Source organism: Heptranchias perlo, chromosome 4 (genome assembly GCF_035084215.1).
Source record: "Heptranchias perlo isolate sHepPer1 chromosome 4, sHepPer1.hap1, whole genome shotgun sequence".
Lineage (NCBI taxonomy): Eukaryota > Metazoa > Chordata > Chondrichthyes > Hexanchiformes > Hexanchidae > Heptranchias > Heptranchias perlo.
This window is the reverse complement of record NC_090328.1, coordinates 108,763,861-108,784,197: the sequence shown is the minus strand read 5'-3', so window position 1 is coordinate 108,784,197 and position 20,337 is coordinate 108,763,861. Positions and strand designations below refer to the sequence as shown.

The 20,337-nt window shown below is 43.0% G+C and overlaps 1 protein-coding gene across 9 annotated transcripts in view; it reads left to right on the top strand.

Moving 5' to 3' along the window:
• adgrl3.1 (adhesion G protein-coupled receptor L3.1) overlaps positions 1 to 20,337 on the top strand; it is a 602,649-nt gene that overhangs the window by 174,640 nt on the left and 407,672 nt on the right. The window contains exon 3 of one of the 9 annotated variants that reach the window (XM_067983443.1): positions 2,357 to 2,411. The exons of the other annotated variants lie outside the window; for them this stretch is intronic. The gene's annotated coding sequence lies outside the window, so the exon portion shown is untranslated. The remainder of the gene's footprint in view (positions 1 to 2,356; positions 2,412 to 20,337) is intronic. 9 annotated transcript variants of the gene reach the window in all.

The window sequence follows — 20,337 nt, the reverse complement described above, 5'->3', positions numbered from 1 at the left end:
TTGTTCTGACAGTTGAGTAACAGCATGGATTACAAGAGCTGTGGTGATTTTTATTTTAAATGATTTTGTTTTGCTTTAAGCTGACCACTATTGGCATGGTGCATCACAGGACAGATGCTTGAATCGGTTTCTTATCTTGTTTGGCACAGTACAGGCAGGCAGCGTAGTCACCATAGCAAACTCAAAAGCTGAAGGATGTTTCTCGGGCTGATAATGCAAAATGGCTTCATAAATTTTTAGTTGTGGAAGATGCGTGTCTGGCATACGTCAAATATATTCACGTTGCTCAATTTATACAATTTTTTTTTGCAGAGTTAGGGTTAGGTTTATCTGTGCAGCTGGCATGTCTATTAGCTTAAAAACTGATAAAAGCTAAAATTTATTCAACATTGCTATCCCTTACTGTGATGGCATTAAATGCATATTTTGCTATAGCTTCTATAATTTTTTAAATAAAATTCTTATTGCCTACAGCCCAGGACTAATTCTGTGCCCATCTCGGTAATTGAGGAATGATGATAATCTCAAAAGAATTTAGCAGCAAAATTAAGTGTAAATCCTGGGCATGCTGGAAATACTCAGCAAGTCAGGCAGCATCTGTGGAAAAAGAAACAAAGTTAACCTTTCAGTTTGATGACTTTTCGTCAGAACTGGAAGAAGTTAAAGAGTTAGCCGTTTTTAAGCAAGTACAGAGCCAGGGAAAGGGCGGGGAGAGGGAAGAACAAAAGGAAAGGTCTGTGATAGGGTGGAGGGCAGGAGTGATTAAATGACAAAAGAGGTGATGGTGCAAAGCAAGGAGGGTGATGATGGGACAAGTAAAGAAACAAAAGATAGGACTGGAGGAGCTGTAAATGGCAACAGCAGAAACATTACCAGCATCCGCTGTCTTAAAAAAAATGGGAGTAGTGGTTATGACCTGAAGTTATTGAATGTCAAGTCCAGAAGATTGTAAAGTGCTTAATCGAAAGATGAGGTGGTGTTCCTCAAGCTTACGTGGAGCTTCAGTGGAACAGTGTAAGAGGCCGTGGACAGAGTGGGAATGGAAGGAGTGAAACAGTACTTGTACTTCTTTCAATTTAATATACTGTATTCTCTGCTCACAGTGTGGTCTCCTCTGCACTGGGGAGACCAAATGCAGATTTGATGTTGGCTGTGCTGAACACCTCCATTCAATCTGCAAACATGACCCTGACCTTCCGGTCGCTTGCTGTTTTAATTCTCCGTCCTGCTCCCGCTCTGACCTCTCTGTCCTCTTTTGATTAGATGCTTTACAACTTTTTGGACTCAACATTGATTTCAATAACTTCAGATCATAACCACTACTCCCATTTTTTCCGACAGCAAGTGCTGGTAATGGTTCTGCTGTTGCCATTTGCAGCTCCTCCAGTCTCTACTTATGTTTCTTCACTTGTTCCATTACCACCCTCCTTGCTTTGCACCATCAATCCTTTTGTCATTTAATCACTCCTGCCCTCCACTCTATCAGAGACCTTCCCTTTTGTTCTTTCCTCCCCATCCCCACCCCCACTTTCCCTGGCTCTGTACTTGCTTAAAAACTGTTAAATCTTTCACTTCTGACGAAAGGTCATCGACCTGAAACATTAACCCTGTTTCTTTCTCCACAGATACTGCCTGACTTGCTGATTATTTCCAGCATTCTCTGTTTTTTGCTTTTGATTATGTGTAAATCCTTTTGGTTTTAAAATAAAAACAATTTGGAAATAGTATTCTATGAAAATGACAGTGCTGTGAACAAAGATTATCCATGCAGCATGCCCATAATGCAACTATCAGGAAAGATTGAGCAGGCTGGGCTGTTTTCTCTGGAAAAGAGGAGACCTGATAGAGGCCTTTGAAATTATGAAATGGTTCGATAGAATGGATGTGGACCAAGTGATCCCACTTGTGGGTGAGTCCAGAACAAGGAGGCATAAATATAAGATGGCCACTACCAGATCAAATAAAGCATTTTAGGAGGAATTTCTTTACATCAAGAATGATGAGACTGTAGAAATCGCTGCCACGTGGAGTGCTTTAAGCAGATAACATTGATGCATTTAAGGTAGGGCTTGATAGATACATGAGGGAGAAGGGAATCGAGGCATACACGGGGCAGGGTGGAAAGAGGTAATCAGAGTGGGAGGATGCTCATGTCGAGTATGAACACCGGCATACACCAGGTGGGCCAAATGGCCTGTTTCTGTGCTGTAGATTCTATGTAATAATCTAGCTTTTGTAGATTGGCAGTAGCATGTTGTATGCCGATGGTCCGAAACCAGTGACACCTTGAGTTGTTCAGTGACTCGCTGCGGCATCTGAAGGATAGTCAGATAATAAATGATCTTTTTATTGACAGTGGTTGCCTGAGATAAAACCGAACCTGGATCTGAGCTGAGGAAGAAAGTTGAAAGGTAAGAGTGAATATCCAAGTAGAATGATCGAATGAATGAATGAATGAACGAACAAAATAACTTGGCGGGCAGCAGCAGGACTTTGTTCAACATCAATGCTTACCAAAAGCTGCTGCTGCAAAATGTGGACTGGTGAAAGAAAAACCTGCAGAGACTAGAGTAGATGAGGCAGAATATCAGCATCATTTATCTTGGGCCCTGTGTTTGTTGGCTGATAGCCAGAAACCCAGAGGTCCAGATCCAGTGCTGCAGAAATATTAGATGAACTTCTAATTGTGAAAAATACTTTTTCTGGTGAACTGAAGGGTCGGAAGTTTCAAGGTTAATTTGTCATTGTAGCTCATGCAAGAGATTGTGCATTGCAATTCTCTGAATAAATGACGCATCAGATAATTTAAAGTTCAAATAAACTTTGTGAAAACCTCAACAGTCCGTGAATACATGAGTGTTTCACTTGAATGGGATTTGAAATTCTCAGCTACAAGGTAAAACGCCTAAACTACATAAACGGGAATTAGGACAAACTGGTGTGGAATCTTGGGGCAAAATTTTCAGCAGGCAAACCTAAAATAAGGTTTTACAGCAAAAAGGTAATCTGCTGTGAATAAGGCATCAGGATAATTGCCACATGCCATCCAAACATGAGGTGATTGTTGGAGGGTTGCTCCTTCCTAATGGCGGTTAGCTGGTAACAGCTGGTTGTGCACTTATGTCTGAATAATCGTGAGGTTTTCCTTTCTCCCTGGTTGTGGAAGAGGGTTTTCTTTGGTACGGACACCAGCTCAGTCAGCATCTGTGGACAGGCGGATAAGTTTATGTTCTGGGTGAAGAACAATTTTGATGAATGGTTTGCACCTGAAACATTAACTCCTCTGTTTTCTCCACAAATACTGACAGACTTGCTGAGTGTTTCAGCACTTGTTTTATTTCCAATTTCCAGCAGCTTCAGTTTTCTTTTTGCTTTTTTTGGTTTTCTTTTTGCTTTTTGTTGGTTTTCTTTTGTTCTTTGGCTGCAAGGTGATGGTAGGAGTGGTGGGGTTTAGTTTAGCCCCTTACTGTGAGGAGAATTCAGGGAGAAGTGGGGGGGTTGATTTGGCATCTGGCTGAGGGCAATTTTATTTGTGTGTGCCCCTGTTACTTAATGCTGGAAAAGTGCTGGTAGCATCGTCTGCTTGGTGATTTCTGAATGTGATTTCGTAGGAACACGACAACAGGAGTGGGCCGTTCCACCTCTTGAGTCTCTGCGGCTATTCTTTGAGTTTATGGCTGATCTGTATCTTGAAATCCTTTACCCGCCTTTGCTTCATATCCCTAGATACCCATACCTAACAAAAAAATCTATCAATCTCTGCCTTTTGGGGGACGGAGTTCCAGATTTCCACTCCCTTTTGTGTGGAAAAAGTGTTTCCTGATTTCACTCCTAAATGGCATACCTTTTAAGATTGTGCTTCCTTGTTCTGGATTCACCCACCAGAGGAAATCGTTTTTTCTGTATTTGCCTTATCGAAACCCTTTATCATTTTAAACACCTCGATTAATCATTCATCAACCTCATACACAAGAACGTGTGTCTCCTAGCAAGTCCAACCTACAAAATTCTTCTTCGTACGTGCAAGATCCAAATTGCAAAAGGAACAGTACAGTTCATTTCGCCTGGAAGCTGATTCCAGAGTGGAATGGGCGATGATGGCTGGGAGCTCGGGCATGCATTCATCTTGTCAGATCTCTGCCTGTTGTGTCCAGAGCATTGCCTCTCCGGCCAGCCTAAAAACATGAGAGCCACATTTTAGTATGAAAATTGGGGATAATACAGCAATGAGCACAGGTGAGATTCTGCAGTTAACTGAGCATGTAGCATAATTGCTGTAAATCACTTATATAAAATGGGTGATCAGGATCAAGCTTGTACTGGATTGAGGAAGATTGTGTTTGAAGGGGAGGAGCTTCTTTGGCGCACACATGGAAGTGAATTTTACCGTTGCATTTGTGACAGCTGATTTTTTCAGCTTTTCTTAGTATTTTATAAGTAACACTTATTGTTGCCACATTGAAAATTCTGGATTCTGATAGATCTTAATGGCATTGCTCATGGTGAGTCTTTTGATCACCAGATTTGTCATCTTCGTTACCATTGTAGCTCCAATGTCTGTCCCTGTTTCTGTACTCCTCATGCGTCTGTGTGTGTACGTGGATGTCACACTAACGTTTATTGCTCCAGCGATCAGATGCACCTGTGGCCCTAAAACCTCTCCCTCCTATAATATGATTAGAGCGCTATGGGTTATGGAAAAATGGAGTGTTGGTACCAATTTTGGCACTGCATCCTACTACAGACATTTTTTTTGGGAGAGGATGATGGATAGGCAGTGATGAGCAGTTCACAAATAGGCCGTGGATAAGACGACAGCAAGCCAACTGGCCGGGTGACGGGAATTCTGGCGAACAGTTCATTTGAGGAGAGAGGGAGAGGCTGCACTGGGAACTAACAGGGTGGAGCAAAGCTGAGGTAACGGCAGCATCCGCCACATGTGGTGGAGAGGGGCCAGGGTTCTGGCCTATCGGACCCGGGGGTGGGAGCGAGGCCACTGAAAAAATGGCAGCAAGGTGCAGCAGCTAATCGGGGGGAGATCTAGCAAACGTATAAACGGCAAAATATTAAATACATGAATGCTAATTCTTGCCTCCTTTACTTTTTACGCGAACAAGGCTGATGGCTGACACACCAAAGGCTGAGAGACTTGGGTTACTTCATAGTGACGCAGGCTCAACCAGATCTTATAACCATAAACTCTCTGTATATTATACCAGCTTGTGTTGCATGACATTTCAATTGAAAACATCTAGCACAGCCCCGCCAACACGCGTAACAGGTAAATGTTGATACTTTTAAAATAGATTTTCCCATTGACAAAACCTAACTGTAAAATTTCAGTTGCAGTATTATGCCCCCCTCAGCATTTTTAATATCTAATAGATGGGAATTCTCGTGAGAATTACTCCCTTTATATTATTTGGAGGAGAAATGAGATGAGAGGAGGCATGTGGAATAGGTTCAATTGTACCAAAGTAATTGCCTTCACCTATTTTTACCCACAAAACTGTATCCATAAACCTAACCACACTTATCTGTTAAGTTTCTGGAGAAACTACATGAGCCAGCTCTGCTTCATAAGGGAAACAGCAACAGGATTATGTTCTCTGTTCTCTGACCTCCAGTCAAAATTCATCACAGGGACTGGCAATGGCAGTTAAGGTCACCAAAACTCAGAGCTTTTATTCCTCAGGCACATTTCCAGATACCACAGGGGACATCAGATACATCAAGCAGGTCACTGATTTGTTGATTCACCAGGGCAAAAAACTTCATCATTTTCCACCTGGAACCCCAGCAGCAGAATGAGGGAGCCCTGCAATTCTTTCACTTCACTGTATTCCCCAAAGCTCAAGCCATCATTCATGGCATCTATATGACTGTCCTACACACAGTCCATGCTCTTTGTGAACCGCAAGGGATTTCACTCTATCAGCATAGGTTCATGCAGGTCAGTGCCTGCTTCCCAGGCAGCAATCATGACTTAAGCTTCAGTTTAATGTACAATCCCACCAGGAGCTCCAAGATCATCTTAGTCTGTTGTATACTCCACAATTATGCCATGCAGAGAAGCCTAACTTTAGAACTGGTGGTGGAGTAAGAGGTGGTGCAAGACGATGGCGATCAACCAGTAGATATCCTGACAGAAACATCACTGGAGGCAGCAGTGAGAATAGTCCTCTCCACATCTGCACAGTGTAGTGGCCTAAAACATCTTCAGCAATATAGGCCTCTGCACTAGCTCAACTACCACTAATGCCAATCTTTTGATTTGCTCATTCATTATTCTGTGGCTCGGGAAGAAAATGCTCTGGACACAATGGAAATGAAAGACAATGAAATTTAATTCCTTATAAATTATTAGTGTGGTATGTGCTTTTTGTCCCACGACTTCCCCTTGGTGATGGTTCATGTTTTGTGTGTTCTGCATCCTAATCTTGTCCTTTTTAGATGCTTGATCAGTGACTACAATAAGTGAGGTGACTAGCTGTGTTAAGCCTCTTGGGATTGAGGTGCCACTGTACTTCCTTGTGTCGGGTCATGAGATGCCCCTGCAGCTTCTGCCCTCGCATCTGCTGCGGTGACTGGCTGGTCCTGTCTGCCTTCTGACCCATCTTCAGCCATTTTTGTGAGGTGGGGGGGGGGGGGGGGGAGCTGGACAGACCAGATGTGGCATTGTCTTCAGAGCTAGCAACCTCATCTGTCCCTAACCCAGCCATGTTCTGGGCACTCCTTCAGTATGGGCACTCCTTCAGTATGCCCGCAGATTTGGAGAGGGTTAGACTTTAGGGTAGCTATGAGAGCAGTGAAGCCTGGCATACTGGTGCTTCCTCTGATTTCATCATATATGTTGAAGCTGAATAAGTAAACTGGAAACAGCTACTTGAAGGTAAATCAGTGTCAGTGGGAATCATTCAAAGGGGTGATTCAAGGGGTTCAGGGTAAACATGTTCCCACAAAGAAAAAGGGAGGGACTGCCAAATCTAGAGCCCCCTGGATGTCAAGAAGCAGTCAGGGTAAGATAAGGCAGAAAAAGAAAGCCTATGATAGACACCGGGAACTCAATACTACGGAAAGCTTAGAGGAGTATACAAAGTGCAGGGGTGAAGTTAAAAAGGAAATTAGGAAAGCAATGAGAGGACATGAAAAAATATTAGCAGGTAAAATCAAAGAAAACCCAAAGATGTTTTATAAATACATTAAGAGGAAGAGGATAACTAAGGAAAGAGTAGGGCCTATTAGAGACCAAAAAGGTAAACTATGTGTGGAGGCGGAAGATGTGGGTATGGTTCTTAATGAATACTTTGCATCTGTCTTCACAAAGGAGAGGGATGATACAGGGATTGAAGTTAAGGAGGAGGAGTGTGAAATATTGGATGGGATAGTGAGAGAGGAAGTATTAAGGGGACTAGCAGCTTTGAAAGTGGATAAATTACCTGGGCCGGATTAAATGTATCTCAGGCTGTTAAAAGAAGCCAGGGAGGAAATAGCAGAGGCTTTAACAATCATTTTCCAAACTTCACTGGATATAGGCTTAGTGCCGGATGATTGGAGGACTGTTAACGTTGTACTGTTGTTTAAAAAGGGAGCGAAGGATAGACTGAGTAATTACAGACCAGTCAGCCTAACCTCGGTGGTGGGCAATTTATTGGAATCAATTCTGAGGGACAGGATAAGCTGTCACTTAGAAAGGCACAGATGAATCAAGGACAGTCATCACGGATTTGTTAAGGGGAGGTCGTGTCTGACTAACTTGATTGAATTTTTCGAGGCGGTGACAAGGAGGATCGATGAGGGTAGCGCAATTGATGTAGTCTACATGGATTTTTAGCAAGGCTTTTGACAAGGTCCCACATGGCAGATTGGTCAAAAAAGTGACGGCCCATGGGATCCAAGGGAACGTGGTAAATTGGCTCAGTGGCAGGAAGCAAAGGGTAATGGGCGACGGGTGTTTTTGCGACTAGAAGGCTGTTTCCAGTGGGCTGCTGCAGGGCTCGGTACCAGGTCTTTTGCTTTTTGTGATATACATTAACAATTTGGACTTAAACGTAGGGGGCATGATTAAAAAAATTTGCAGATGACACAAAGATAGGCTGTGTGGTTGATAGTGAGGAGGAAAGCCGCAGACTGCAGGAAGATATCAATGGACTGGTCAGATGGGCAGAAAAGTGGCAAATGGAGTTCAATCTGGAGAAGTGTGAGGCAATGCATTCGGGGAGAGCAAATAAGGCAAGGGCATATACAACAAATGGGAGAATACTGAGAGGTGTAGAGGAAGTGAGGGACCTTAGAGTGCATGTCCACAGATCCCTGGTAGCAGGACAGGTAGATAAGGTGGTTAAGAAGGTATATGGAATACTTTCCTTTATTAGCCGAGGCATAGAATATAAAAGCAGGGATGTTATGCTGGAACTGTATAAAATACTTGTTCGGCCACTGCTTGAGTACTGTGTACAGTTCTGGTCGTCACATTACAGGAATGATGTAATTGCACTGGAGAGGGTGCAGAGGAGATTTACGAGGATGTTGCCAGGACTGGAGAATTTTAGCTGTGAGGAAAGATGGGATAGGCTGGGGTTGTTTTCCTTGGAACAGAGGAGGCTGAGGGGTGATTTGATTGAGGTGTACAAAATTGTGAGGGGCCTAGATAGAGTGGATAGGAAGGACCTATTTCCCTTAGCGGAGGGGTCAATAACCAGGGGGCATAGATTTAAAGTGATTGGTCGAAGGATTAGAGCGGAAATGAGGAACATTTTCTTCACCCAGAGGGTGGTGGGGGTCTGGAACTCACTGCCTGAGAGGGTGGTAGAGGCAGAAACCCTCAACTCATTTTAAAAAAAATACCTGGATGTGCACCTGAAGAGCTGTGACCTGCAGGGCTACGGACCAAATTCGGGAAAATGGGATTAGGCTGGGTGGCTCGTTTCTCAGCCGGTGCAGACACGATGGACCGAATGGCCTCCTTCTGTGCCATAAATTTTCTATAATTCTATAAGTGAGCCTCTTGCACTAAAGCCCAAGGCCTCCAGAGCAACAGTCTGAACATTGATTAGATTTGTTTTTTATTTCAGATTTAGGCAATTCTCGCAAAGCCCATCCCTAGTCGCCCCTAAGAAGGTGCTGGTGTCCTTTTTATGATGGCATTCCCACAGTGGTGTTAGGTAGGGAATTCCAGGCTATTAACCAGTGATGATTGATGAATGGCGCTATATGTCCAACAACAACAACTTGCATTTACATAGCACCTTTAGCGTAGTAAAACGTCACAAAGAGCGTTATCGGACAACATTTGACACCGAGCCACGTAAGAAGACATTAGGACAGGTTGGTCAAAGAGGTAGGTATTGAGGAGTGTCTTAAAGGAGGAGAGAAGGTTAGAGGGGCAGAGCGGTTTAGAGAGCGAATTTCAAAACTTGGGGCCTAGACAGCTGAAGGCACGGCCAAATCAGGAAGATGTGTGATTTGCAGGGGAACTTAGAGATGATGGTGCTCCCAAAATATTGTTGCTCTTACCCTTTTTTCGTAGTACAGGTCACTGTAGTTTAAGATCTTGGTCATGGGGCTCAGTTACAGGTGGCTCTGGAATTGCTATGTGCACTGTGGCAGGCTGGAGTTCGATTAAGAATCGTGCAGGATCACACTGATGTTGCTGGACTTGCCACACTCTGTAATAACAACTAGAAATGTTGATGCACAGATAACTTTATTTTAAATGCAGGTGCTATAATGTATGAACCCTTGTGCCTTGAAGCTGAGGAAGGATACGAGCTGGACCTCTGGCTAACAGATACCTACACCTGATGTCACCATTATCTGCTCCTCATACAGTCTACCTTTCTCAAACTAACTTTCTAAATCCCCCAAGGTGGATATCACTGCTGGTACTGACTATGGAAGGAGTGTGTGATGCAAGGTGCAATGTGTTGCTGAATTTGTAGGTGACAATGGGATCTGTGGTTTGGTTCTTGGAGTTCACCTGTAGAAAAGGAAGAGGAACATATGCTGGAATGCTGACAGCAATTGATTCTTTCAAACAGAGTTTACAGAGCTAGTTATGTGTGTCATGCTGGTTTGCTAGAATGTGTTCATGTGAGTGAGTGAAATGGAAAAAGATAACACAAAAAGTATGGTACTGACCTGAATTTGGGGACACCTCAAGTTTCAGTTTGGACCACTCTCTCCATTCTTAGGCCTCAGGACATTGAGCACGACCTGTTCAAATTAACTTGATGGCCTGAAATTAGGGACCCGTTTTCTGTTTTTTTTCCCCACCTGTCATGTCGGTAGGTTGTAGTGTGAGGTTACTTTGCAGACTCACCTTTCCAAATGGTAGTGAGAGAACAACTTCAGCTTGAAGTGGTAGCAGTAATGTGTGCTTTGCTGCAGCTTGGGGATATGTGTGAATCTCGGAAAGAACTGTTTTCTGAGAGCTCAGTATGAAGCTTCAGTTGGGGTTTTCAACGATGAGAGGAAAGTAAGCGTAATTTGTCGATCTACTTGTCCTCAAATACTGGCTCGCTTTACCTTGGCAGACTTACTAATTGAATCCATGTTCTTTGCCAGCAGAGAGTATACTTCTCCTTTTTGAGGAGGTTGCACCGGAATCCCAAAAAAGACAACCCTCCTTTCTGCATGTCTTAAGTATCATATTGACTCGGTTGGCAGCACACAATCTTCTGAATCAGAAGATTATGGTTTCAGGTCTCATTACGGACTTGAGCACATACCTAGGCTGACACTTCAGTACGTTTTTGAAGGTACCATTTTTCGGATGAGATGTTAAGCAATGGTTTTGTCTGCCTGCTCAGGCGCTTGTGAAAGATCCCACAGAACTACATCAAAGAAGAACAGGGAGTTCTCTGTGTCCTGACCAACATTATTTCCTCAATCAAACTATGAACAATAGATTGTCTCGTCATTAATTTGTTTGCTGTTTGCAGGACCTTGCTGTGCACAAGTTGGCTACCACATTTATGCACAGAATTGCGGTGGCACTTCAAAAAGCACTTTGGGATATCCTGGGGGTCTGTAGAAAAGCAGTTTTTTTTCTTCTCCCCTCCCTTCTTGAATCCAAAAGCAGCATCTGAAAATGGAGGTACTTTGTATCATTGGCTCACCATTTGCAGCTTTCTTCTTCAGTCTATCTGCATAACTGAAGTCCCTCATTCCTGGAACCATTCTAGTAAATCTTTTCTGCACCCTCTCTAAGGCCTTCACATCGTTCCTAAAGTGCGGTGTCCAGAATTGGACACAGTACTCCAGTTGTGGCTGAACCAGTGTTTTAAAAAGGTTCAACATAACTTCTTTGCTTTTGTACTCTATGCCTCTATTTATAAAGCCCGGGATCCCATATGCTTTCTCAACCTGTCCTGCCACCTTCAAAGATTTGTGTACATATACTTCCAGGTCTCTCTCTTCCTGCACCCCCTTTAGAGTTTTACCATTTAGTTTAGATTAGTTCTCCTCATTTTTCTTGCCAAAATGTATCACTTCGCACTTCTCTGCATTAAATTTCATCTGCCACGTGTCCGCCCATTCCACCAGCCTGTCGATGTCTTCTTGAAGTCTATCACTATCCTCCTCACTGTTTACTACACTTCCAAGTTTTGTGTCATCTGCAAATTTTGAAATTGTGCCCTGTGCATCCAAGTCCAAGTCATTAATATAGATCAAAAAAGCAGTGGTCCGAGTACCGACCCCTGGCGAACACCACCGTACACCCCCCTCCAGTCCGAAAAACAACCGTTCACCACTATTTTCTGTTTCCTGTCACTTAGCCAATTTTGTATCCATGCCGCCGCTACCCCTTTTATTCCATGGGCTTCAATTTTGCTGACAAGCCTATTATGTGGCAAGTTATCAAATGCCTTTTGAAAGTCCATATACACAACATCAATCTCATTGCCCTCATCAACCCGCTCTGTTACCTCATCAACAAACTCAATCAAGTTGGTTAAACACTATTTGCCTTTAACAAATCTGTGCTGGCTTTCCTTTATTAATCCACGATTGTCCAAGCGATTATTAATTTTGTCCCGGATTATCGTTTCTAAAAGTTTCCCCACCACCAAGGTTAAACTGTCTGGCTTGTCATTGTTGGGTTTATCCTTACACCCCTTGTTCAAAAAGGGGTGTAACATTTGCAATTCTCCAGTCCTCTGACACCACCCCTGTATCGAAGGAGGATTGGAAGATTATGGCCAGCACCTCTGCAATTTCCACCCTTACTTCTCTCAGCAACCTAGGATGCATCCCATCTGGACCAGGTGACTTATCTACTTCAAGTACAGCTAGCTTTTCTAGTATCTCCTCTGTCAATTTTTAGCCCATCCAGTATCTCAACTACCTCCTCTTTTACTGTGACTTTGGCAGCATCTTCTTTCTTCGTAAAGACAGATGCAAAGTTCTCATTTAGTACCTCAGCCATGCCCTCCGACTCCATGCGTAGATCTCCTTTTTGGTCCCTAATTGGCCCCATCCCTCCTCTTACTACCCATAGACTATTTATATGCCATAGAAGACTTTTGGATTCCCTTTTATGTTAGTTGCCAGTCTATTCTCATACTCTCTCTTTGCCCCTCTTATTTCCTTTTTCATTTCTCTCTACTTCCTATATTCAGCCCAGTTCTCATTTGTATTATCAGCCTGACATCTGTCATACGCCCCTTTTTTCTGCTTCATCTTACTCTCTATCTCTTTCGTCATCCAGGTATCTCTGACTTTGAACATAAGAACATAAGAAATAGGAGCAGGAGTAGGCCAATCGGCCCCTCGAGCCTGCTCCGCCATTCAATAAGATCATGGCTGATCTGATCCTAACCTCAAATCTAAATTCATGTCCAATTTCCTGCCCGCTCCCCGTAACCCCTAATTCCCTTTACTTCCAGGAAACTGTCTATTTCTGTTTTAAATTTATTCAATGATGTCGCTTCCACAGCTTCCTGGGGCAGCAAATTCCACAGACCTACTACCCTCTGAGTGAAGAAGTTTCTCCTCATCTCAGTTTTGAAAGAGCAGCCCCTTATTCTAAGATTATGCCCCCTAGTTCTAGTTTCAGCCATCCTTGGGAACATCCTTACCGCATCCACCCAATCAAGCCCCTTCATAATCTTATATGTTTCAAAAAGATCGCCTCTCATTCTTCTGAACTCCAATGAGTAGAGTCCCAATCTACTCAACCTCTCCTCATATGTCCGCCCCCTCATCCCCGGGATTAACCGAGTGAACCTTCTTTGTACTGCCTCGAGAGCAAGTATGTCTTTTCTTAAGTATGGAGACCAAAACTGCATGCAGTATTCCAGGTGCGGTCTCACCAATACCTTATATAACTGCAGCAATACCTCCCTGTTTTTATATTCTATCCCCCTAGCAATAAAAGCCAACATTCCGTTGGCCTTCTTGATCACCTGCTGCACCTGCAAACTAACTTTTTGATTTTCTTGCACTGGGACCCCCAGATCCCTTTGTACTGCAGTACTTTCCAGTTTCTCGCCATTAAGATAATAACTTGCTCCCTGATTTTTCCTGCCAAAGTGCATAACCTCACATTTTCCAATATTGTATTGCATCTGCCAAATCTCCGCCCACTCACCCAGCCTGTTAAAATCCCCTTGTAAGTTTTTTATGTTCTCCTCACTCTCTACTTTCCCTCCCATCTTTGTATCATCTGCAAACTTTGATATGTTACACTCGGTCCCCTCCTCCAAATCGTTAATATAGATTGTAAAGAGTTGGGGACCCAGCACCGACCCCTGCGGAACACCACTGGCTACTGGTTGCCAGTCCGAGAATGAACCATTTCCCCCAACTCTCTGCTTCCTGTTAGATAACCAATCCTCCACCCATGCCAGAATATTACCCCCAATCCAGTGATTCTTTATCTTGAGCAATAACCATTTATGTGGCACCTTGTCGAATGCCTTCTGGAAGTCTAAATACACTACGTCCACTGGTTCCCCTTTATCCACCCTGTACGTTATGTCCTCAAAGAACTCAAGCAAATTTGTCAGCCATGACTTCCCCTTCATAAAGCCATGCTGACTTTGTCCTATTAAATTATGTTTATCTAAATGTTCTGTTACTGTCTCCTTAATAATAGACTCCAAAATTTTACCCACCACAGATGTTAGGCTAACTGGTCTATAATTTCCAGCCTTCTGCCTACTACCCTTTTTAAATAACGGTGTTACATTAGCAGTTTTCCAATCTGCCAGGACCTTTGCCGAGTCCAGAGAATTTTGGAAAATTATTACCAAAGCATCCACAATCCCTACTGCCACTTCCCTCAAGACCCTAGGATGTAAGCCATCAGGTCCAGGGGATTTATCCGCCTTGAGTCCCATTAATTTACTGAGTACCAATTCCTTAGTGATTTTAATCGTATTTAGCTCCTCCCCCCCCCCTCGAGCCCCCTGTTTGTCCAGTGTTGGGATATTCTTAGTGTCCTCTACCGTAAAGACTGAAACAAAATATTTGTTCAGCATTTTTGCCATCTCCATGTTTCCCACCATTAATTTCTCGGTCTCATCCTCTAAGGGACCTACGTTTGCCTTAGCCACCCTTTTTCTTTTTATATAACTGTCGAAACTCTTGCTATCTGTTTTTATATTTTTTGCTAATTTATTTTCATAATCTATCTTCCCTTTCTTAATCAATCCTTTCGTTACTTTTTGCTGTCTTTTGAAGGCTTCCCAATCTTCTATCCTCCCACTATGTTTGGCTACCTTATATGTCCTTGTTTTTAGTCAGATACTATCCTTAATTTCTTTACTTAGCCACGGATGGCTGTCATTTCTTTTACATCCTTTTTTCCTCAGTGGAATATATATTTTTTGAAAGTTGTAAAATAACTCCTTAAATGAACACCACTGCTCATGTACCGTCTTACCCTTTAATCTATTTTCCCAGTCCACTTGAATCAATTCCGCTCTCATACCATCATAGTCTCCTTTATTCAAGCTCAGTACGCTTGTTTGAGAACCAACCTTCTCACCCTCTAATTGGATATGGAATTTAACCATGTTATGGTCACTCATTCCAAGGGGATCCTTAACTAGGACATTATTAATTAATCCTGGCTCATTGCACAGGACCAGGTCCAAGGTTGCTTGCCCCCTTGTAGGATTAGTTACATACTGCTCAAGAAATCCATCCTTAATACACTCAATAAACTCTTCCTCAAGGCTGCCCTGCCCAATTTGATTTGTCCAGTTAATATGAAAGTTAAAATCCCCCATAACTATAGCTGTTCCCTTATTACATGCCCCGACTATTTCCTGATTAATACTTCTTCCAGCAGAGTTGCAACTATTAGGAGGCCTATATACTACGCCCACTAGTGTTTTTTTCCCCTTATTATTCCTTATCTCTACCCAAACTGTTTCATTATCCAGATCCTTTGTCCCAGTATCATTTCTCTGTATTACAGTGATTCCTTCCTTTATTAACATAGCCACCCCACCTCCCCTTCCTTCCTGCCTGTCCTTCCTGATTGTTAAATACCCTGGCATATTTAATTCCCAGTCGTTGTCACCCTGCAGCCATGTTTCTGTAATGGCCACAAGATCATACCCATACGTAGTTATTTGTGCCGTTAACTCGTCCATTTTGTTACGAATGCTACGTGCGTTCAGATAAAGAACTTTCAAATATGTTTTGTGACTCCTAGTTCCTGCTTTTGGTTGCCCTACCTCTCTCCTTTGTGGGAATGTACCTAGTCTGTACTCGAACATCTCCTCTTTAAAGGCCGCCTATTGTTCGATTACAGTTTTGCCTGCCAATCTTCGATTCTTGTTTACCCGGGCCAGATCCGTTCTCAACCCATTGAAATTGGCCCTCCTCCAATTAAGTATTTTTACTCTAGATTGCTCCTTGTCCTTTTCCATAACTAATCTAAACCTTATGATACTATGATCACTGTTCCCTAACTGTTCCCTCACTGACATTTGCTCCACTTGACCCACTTCATTCCCCAGAACTAGATCCAGCAATACCTCCTTCCTCGTTGGGCTGGAAATGTTCTGATCAAGAAGGTTCTCCTGAACACAATTCAGAAATTCCTCCCCCTCTTTGCCCTTTACACTATTACTATCCCAGTCTATAATTAAGATAGTTGAAGTCCCCCATTATCACTACTCTATAGTTCTTGCACCTCTCTGTAATTTCACTGCAAATTTGCTCCTCTACATCCTTCCCACTTGGTGGTGGCCTATAGAATACACCCACCTCTATTGTTTATTAACTCTAACCAAATAGATCTGTCCTTGACCCCTCAAGGACATCTCTCTCCAGCATTGCAATATTCTTCTTAATCAAGACTGCCATTTCGCCACCCCCCCCTTTTTTCCTTCCCTATCTTTCCTGACATGACTGACTGACTGATTAATTGAAGTATAATGCACATCACCTAAATCTTGGGGAATGAGATTCAAAAATTAAGTAAGCCTTGGAAGCGAGGCGGCTGAGATGTGATTTGAGGTAGAGAGCTTCATTGAGTAGGAGTTGAGGGACAGCTGTAAAATGGGAATCGTCTGCCCTAGTTTAAACCAGTGGAAGTTCTATATCCACGCGTAACAAAGTTGAACTGGACTCATCGTATTAAAAGCGCATTGGCCAGTAAATTTGATTTGCAAAGCATTTTTTTCCACTGCGTATCACAACCTCAACCAACAAATTAAATGATTGTCTACAGTCTGCCTTGATTGTGTTGGTCGATGGAGGAATGGTGGCTAAAATATGGGGAGAGCTCCTGCTGCTCCTTGGTGACCAGCAATCTTTCACGCCAAGGCATAGGGGGCCTTGGTTTAATATCTCAACTGAAATACAGCACCTCTGATCAAACCCTTAGTGCACTGTAGTGTTAGCCTAGATTGTGTGCTCAAGAGCTGAAGTGGAGCTTGAACCCACTATTAAGTGCCCCATGGTAGGCTTATCAAGATTGCAGCCCATGGAATAAAGGGAGCAGTAGCAACTTGGATACAGAATTGGCTAAGCAACAAGAAACAGAGAGTAGTGGTGAACAGTTGCTTTTTGGAGTGGAGGGAGGTGTACAGTGGTGTTCCCCAGGGGTCGGTGCTGGGACCACTGATTTTCTTGATGTATATTAATGACTTGGACTTGGGTGTACAGGGCACAATTTTTTTTTTATTCGTTCATGGGATGTGGGCATTGCTGGCAAGGCCAGCATTTATTGCCCATCCCTAACTGCCCTTGAGAAGGTGGTGGTGAGCCGCTGCCTTGAACCGCTGCAGTCCGTGGGGTGAAGGTTTTCCCGTAGTGCTGTTATGTAGGGGTTTCCAGGATTTTGACCCAGCGACCATGAAGGAACAGTGATATATTTCCAAGTCGGGATGGTGTTCAGATGACACAAAACTTGGAAGGGTAGTAAACAGTGAAGAGGATAGTGAAAGACTTCAAGAGGAAATAGATAGGCTGGTGGCAAGGGCGGACATGTGGCAGATGAAATTTAATGCAGAAAAATGCGAAGTGACACATTTCGGTAGGAAGAATGAGGAGAGGCAATATAAACGAGAGGGCATAATTCTAAAATGGGTACAGGAACAGAGAGATCTGCGTATATGTGCACAAATTGTTGAAGGTGGCAGGACAGATTGAGAAAGTGGTTTTAAAAAAAACATACGGGATCCTGGGCTTTATAAATAGAGGCATAGAGTACAAAAGTATGGAAGTCATGATGAACCTTTATAAAACACTGGTTTGGCCACAACTGGGGTATTGTGTCCAGTTCTGGGCACCACACTTTAGGAAAGATGTGATGGCCTTCGAGAGGGTGCAGAAGAGATTTACTAGAATGATTCCAGGGGTGAGGGACTTCAGTTACGTGGATAGACTGGAGAAGCTGGGGTTGTTCTCCTTGGAACGAAGACAGTTGTGAGGAGATTTGATAGAGGTATTCAAAATCATGAAAGGTCTAGACGGAGTAGATAGAGAGAAACTGTTCCCATTGGCGGAAGGGTCAAGAACCAGAGGACATAGATTTAAGGTGATTGGCAAAAGAATCAAAGGTGACATGAGGAAAAACTTTTTTTACACAGTGAGTGGTTAGGATCTGGAATGCACTGCCCGAGGGGGTTGTGGAGGCAAATTTAATCATAGCCTTCAAAAGGGAACTGGATAAGTACTTGAAAGGAAAAAAATTGCAGGGCTACAGGGAAAGGGCTGGGGAGTGGGACTAGCTGGATTGCTCTTGCATAGCACTGTCACGGACTCGATGGGCCAAATGGCCACCTTCCGTGCTGTAACCGTTCTATCATTCTTTTGAGTCAGTGGAGAGAGTGCTCCAAAGTGAGCCAAGCCAACATACTAGACCAATATGGAAAGAGCAACATGGTTGGCCTGAGTGCACCATCACATCACTGCTCATATCTGCTGCTAAAATGACTTGTGTTTGAAACCAAGCTGCTATTGCAGAAAACAACCGTATTGAAAAGTTTGTCACGTTAATCGATGTAATGCATAAATGTCTCCTTGGTGGCCAATGTGCTAGTACTGTCGTGGAGTCTTCAAATTGTTCTGTTTCTGTTCTTGGAGACTAAAGTTCTGTTACATCAAGCAAAGACCAACTGAGTTTTTCTTGTCCACTTCCTTCCTCCCCTCACCAAGCTGGATTGAAATCTGTTATCTGCTATTTTCGGCTGAACTTTGTTTGCATCTTTTTTTATTCACCCCATTAACCTTTTGAATTTATTGTTGACGTTTGGCTGTTTGACATGTACTGTAAGTGTAATAGTAGCTGACATATATAAAAACTCCCATTTGTGTAGTATATTGCCACATAAAAGGGTCTCACTTATCCAATAACATGCACATGAAAAGGTCAGGTTGGTTGCTAATGGAGTTGCTTTTTGGTCTTGAATTATTTGATTGCCCGGTTTAAGTGTTTGTACTCAATACAATTTTTTTTAGATAAATAAGTCTTTTGATTGATTATCTGGATCAGAATCTCATATGGCTGTTAGAAGCTAAGTCCTTTACGTTTGTTTGTATTTCATGTGAAGAAAGCAGAAATTATGCAAAAAATAAATTAGTATTAAAATAAATTCCTGATCATTTACAACCATGTAAGTTGGTGATGGTGTATAACTTTAAATGTGTGCATACCTAATAGATGGATACTGAGAACTTTTTCATCGATGAGTCACAACTTCCTTCAGTTGAACTTTGGGAAGACCGAAGCCATCATTTTTGGCTCGTACCATATGCAGTGAAACCTGTAAATTAGGGACACCTAAGGGACTTGCATCAGGTGTCCTTTATTTGCAGGTGTCATTATTTTCAAAATAGTCATTGTATGTACAGTGAATTATCTGGGACTGTTAGTGAATATCCCTTTTTCAGGTATCCCTTTTTTGCTGTTGTCCCATTGTATATAAAATCATAGAATGGTTACAGCACAGAAGGAAGCCATTCGGCCCATTGAACCCGTGCCGGCTCTTTGTAAGAGCAATCCAGTTAGTCTCTTTTCCCCCACTCTTTCCTGTCGTCCTGCAAATTTTTTCCCTTCAAGTATTTACCCAATTCCTTTTTGAAAGCCACAATTGAATCTGCTTCCACCACCCTTTTGGGGTACAGGTTTCACTGTACTCCACTCTCTCATCAACTCCACTCCCTTACCATAGATTCTATTCCCCTCCCTGGTCAGTCACTCAGGCTTCACCATACACCATGCAAAACCTTGCAATCCTTTTCAACCCCAAGATGAGCTTCAAATCTCTCACCCTCTCCATCACCAAGACTCTTAATTCCACCGTCACAATATTGCTGGCCATTGTCTCTGCCTCAGTCCGGTCATAGTTGACACCCTATCTTTTTATCAACTTTAAATTGGATTACTCCAATGCTGGCCTCCGACCCTCCACGATCCATAAACTTCACCTTGTCCAAAACCCAGCCACTTGTGCCCTGTTCCACACCAAACCTCTCTCACTCATTGTCCCCATTCTTGCTGGCCTCCACTGGCTCCAATTCTCCCAATGCATTCATTTAAAAACCTTGGCTTAATGTCCCTCTGCAGCCTTGTCCCACGTTATCTCCAACGCCCTGCATCCTTCGGTCTTTGGACTCTAGCCTTTCGTGCATCCGGCCCTTCTCCCCACCATTGGTGGCATAGCCTTTAGCCACCTCGATCCTACACTTTGCAAGTCCCTCCTTGAACCTTTGCACTTCACCTCTTCACTCCCCACCTTTCAAAAAAAATTTGCTCTGAGCTCATTGTTGCAACTGACCTCTCCCTTCATGGCTTGGCTTCAGTTCTCCATCTCTACTTGTAAAAAAAAAAGTCAAGTTGCTTTACATTAAAAATGCTGTGTAAACGTT